The 3374-nt window shown below is 41.6% G+C and overlaps 1 non-coding gene across 1 annotated transcript; it reads right to left on the bottom strand.

Moving 5' to 3' along the window:
• Nucleotides 1–770: 770 nt before the first annotated feature.
• Nucleotides 771–878, bottom strand: LOC112730890 (small nucleolar RNA R71). The gene has a single exon (XR_003166693.1). It is a non-coding gene; the product is annotated as a small nucleolar RNA R71 (small nucleolar RNA).
• Between the last annotated feature and the right edge of the window lie 2496 nt (nt 879–3374).

The following is a 3374-nucleotide window of genomic DNA, read 5'->3' as shown; positions in this document are numbered from 1 at the left end:
TTCGAAAACCACTAACTCTTTTTCAAAAATTATTTTTGAAAATTCACTTCCCCCTCTCATCTTCTTCTATTTGTTTATTTATTTACTAACATCTCTTCCTCACTCACCAAAAATCCGAACCCCCTCTCTCTCTCTGAGTTCAGATTTCTTTCTTCTTTTCTTCTACTCACACAGGGACCTCTATACTGTGGTAAAAAGGACCCCTATTATTATTATTTTTCTGTCCTTTTTTTCATATGAGCAGGAGCAAAGACAAGAACATTCTTGTTGAAGCAGATCCAGAACCTGAAAGGACTCTGAAGAGAAAACTAAGAGAAGCAAAAATACAACAATCCAGAGATAACCTTACAGAAATTTTCGAACAAGAAGAGGAGATGGCAGCCGAAAATAATAATAATGCAAGGAGGATGCTTGGTGACTTTACTGCACCTAATTCCAATTTACATGGAAGAAGCATCTCCATTCCTGCCATTGGAGCAAACAATTTTGAGCTTAAACCTCAATTAGTTTCTCTGATGCAACAGAACTGCAAGTTTCATGGACTTCTATCTGAAGATCCTTTTCAGTTCTTAACTGAATTCTTGCAGATATGTGATACTGTTAAGACTAATGGAGTAGATCCTGAAGTCTACAGGCTCATGCTTTTCCCTTTTGCTGTAAGAGACAGAGCTAGAGTATGGTTGGACTCTCAACCTAAGGATAGCCTGAACTCTTGGGATAAGCTGGTCAAGGCTTTCTTAGCCAAGTTCTTTCCTCCTCAAAAGCTGAGTAAGCTTAGAGTGGATGTTCAGACCTTCAGACAGAAAGAAGGTGAATCCCTCTATAAAGCTTGGGAGAGATACAAAGGACTGACCAAAAAGTGTCCTTCTGACATGCTTTCAGAATGGACCATCCTGGATATATTCTATGATGGTCTGTCTGAATTAGCTAAGATGTCATTGGATACTTCTGCAGGTGGATCCATTCACCTAAAGAAAACGCCTGCAGAAGCTCAAGAACTCATTGATATGGTTGCTAATAACCAGTTCATGTACACTTCTGAGAGAAATCCTGTGAGTAATGGGACGCCTATGAAGAAGGGAGTTCTTGAAATTGATACTCTGAATGCCATATTGGCTCATAATAAAATATTGACTCAGCAAGTCAATATGATTTCTCAGAGTCTGAATGGAATGCAAGCTGCATCCAACAATACTCAAGAGGCATCTTCTGAAGAAGAAGCTTATGATCCTGAGAACCCTGCAATAGCAGAGGTAAATTACTTAGGTGAACCTTATGGAAACACCTATAATCCATCATGGAGAAATCATCCAAATATCTCATGGAAGGATCAACAAAAGCCTCAACAAGGCTTTAATAATGGTGGAAGATACAGGTTTAGCAATAGCAAGCCTTTTCCATCATCCACTCAGCAACAGACAGAGAACTCTTAACAAAATACCTATAATTTAGCAAACTTAGTCTCTGATCTATCTAAGGCCACTGTAAGTTTCATGAATGAAACAAGGTCCTCCATTAGAAATTTGGAGGCACAAGTGGGCCAGCTGAGTAAAAGTATCACTGAAATCCCTCATAGTACTCTCCCAAGCAATACAGAAGAAAATCCAAAAGGAGAGTGCAAGGCCATTGAATTAATTACCATGGCCGAACCTGTAAGGGAAGGAGAGGACGTGAATCCCAAGGAGGAAGACCTCCTGGGACGTCCAGTGATCAATAAGGAGTTTCCCTCTGAGGAACCAAAGGAATCTGAGACTCATCTAGAGACCATAGAGATTCCATTGAACCTCCTTATGCCATTCATGAGCTCTGATGAGTATTCCTCTTCTGAAGAAAATAAGGATGTTACTAAAGAGCAAGCTGCCAAGTTTCTTGGTGCAATCATGAAGCTGAATGCCAAATTATTTGGTGTTGAGACTTGGGAAGATGAACCTCCCTTGTTCACCAATGAACTAAGTGATCTGGATCAACTGACATTGCCTCAGAAGAAACAGGATCCTGGAAAGTTCGTAATACCTTGTACCATAGGCAACATGATCTTTGAAAAGGCTCTGTGTGACCTTGGTTCAGGGATAAACCTCATGCCCCTCTCTGTAATAGAGAAATTGGGAATCTTTGGGGTACAAGTTGCTAAAATCTCATTAGAGATGGCAGACAACTCAAGAAAATAGGCTTATGGACAAGTAGAGGATGTGTTAGTAAAGGTTGAAGGCCTTTACATCCCTGCTGATTTTATAGTCTTGGATATTGGGAAGCATGAGGATGAATTCATCATCCTTGGAAGACCCTTCCTAGCCACAGCAAGAGCTGTGATTGATGTTGACAGAGGTGAATTAGTCCTTCAATTGAATGATGACTCCCTTGTGTTTAAAACTCAAGGACATCCTTCTGTAAACATGGAGAGGAAGCATAAAAAGCTTCTTTCAAAACAGAGTCAACCAGAGCCCCCACAGTCAAACTCTAAGTTTGGTGTTGGGAGGCCACAACCAAACTCTAAGTTTGGTGTTGAACTCCCATATCCAAACTCTAAGTTTGGTGTTGGGAAGTCTCAACAATGCTCTGAACATCTGTGAGGCTCCATGAGAGCCCACTGTCAAGCTATTGACATTAAAGAAGCGCTTGTTGGGAGGCAACCCAATGTTTATCTAATTTTATTTTTCTTGTTCTTTCATGTTTTATTAGGTTCATGATCATGTGGAGTCACAAAATAAATATAAAAATTGAAAACGGAATCAAAAACAGCGGAAGAAAAATCACACCCTGGAGGAGGATCTCACTGGCATTTAAACGCCAGTAAGAAGCATCTGGCTGGCGTTCAACGCCAGAACAGAGCATGGTTCTGGTGCTGAACGCCCAAAATGGGCAGCATCTGGGTGTTTGAACGCCAGAATTGCACCCTGGAGAAGAGCTGGCGCTGAACGCCCAGAACAAGCATGGTTCTGGCGTTTAACGCCAGAAATGGGCAACAAATGGGCGTTCAACAGCCAGAACAAGCACCAATCTGGCGCTGAACGCCCAGAGTTGTGTGCAAGGTTGTAAATCCTTGAACACCTCAGGATCTGTGGACCCCACAGGATCCCTACCTACCTCCACTCACTTCTTCTCACTCCTCTTTCACACAATCCCATAAACACTCTTCCCCAAAATTCTTCACCAATCACCTCAATCTCTCTTCCTTATCATCACATCACCACTCACATCCATCCACTCTTCCCCATAAACCTACCTCATAAACACCCTACCTTTAAAATTCAAAATCAATTTCCCACTCAAACCCACCCTATATGGCCGAAACTTACCCCCCTCCCTTCCTTATAAAAAGCCCTCCATTCTTCTTCATTTTCACACAACACAACCCTCTCTTCTCTTCTTGGCCG

The sequence above is a fragment of the Arachis hypogaea genome, chromosome 12, assembly GCF_003086295.3.
Source record: "Arachis hypogaea cultivar Tifrunner chromosome 12, arahy.Tifrunner.gnm2.J5K5, whole genome shotgun sequence".
In the NCBI taxonomy this organism is placed as follows: Eukaryota; Viridiplantae; Streptophyta; class Magnoliopsida; order Fabales; family Fabaceae; genus Arachis; species Arachis hypogaea.
The sequence above is the reverse complement of the archived record's forward strand: the minus strand, read 5'-3'. Positions and strand labels throughout refer to the sequence as shown.